We start from the raw sequence: 605 nt of genomic DNA, 5'->3' as shown, positions 1-605 counted from the left end.
GCCTCCCCTGTCTGTGTCCTGTTCCTGAAGCATGGTCTAGTTTTCCTCCTTCCCTTCCTTTCCTGGAGGAAAATTCAACAGGCTGGTGCCGGGGCCAGCTCTCAAGGGATGGGAACAGAAGCAGACCTGGGTTCTCTGCAGAAGAGCACCAAAAGATATGCATAGGTCTAATATGGGGATCCAGGGATTGAAAAATTATAGAAATGGAGGCAGATGGACTGTTTTAAGGGATTGACAGCACTGGGTATGGTGCGGGTCATGGCAGTGCAGAGACACCGGTGGGCACAGGACCAGGAACCAGAACAGGCAGTGCCGAAATTCACTCACCTCCTAAGGAATGTTGATTGAGCAAGTCTGGAGCACCGGACAGGAATCCGCATTTTTAAGAAGCCCTCTCCTCCCTCCACCAAGGTGATTCTAACCTAGGTGGCCTGGCGACCCTCCTTTTGAGGACGCCTCTAAGCTGGCTTCCTGGCTTTGCATCCTCAGTGCCCTTAGTAGCTTTCACCGGCTTGAGCCTGAAAGCTTACTACAGCCCTGCATTGAGCAGCGGATACCGCTTGCCCGGCTGCCTGCCGGGCCACAGGCGGCGGGGCTGTCGGGCG

This window comes from Crocuta crocuta, unplaced genomic scaffold (assembly GCF_008692635.1).
Source record: "Crocuta crocuta isolate KB4526 unplaced genomic scaffold, BGI_CrCroc_1.0 scaffold64, whole genome shotgun sequence".
Taxonomy (NCBI): Eukaryota; Metazoa; Chordata; class Mammalia; order Carnivora; family Hyaenidae; genus Crocuta; species Crocuta crocuta.
The sequence above is the reverse complement of the archived record's forward strand: the minus strand, read 5'-3'. Positions refer to the sequence as shown.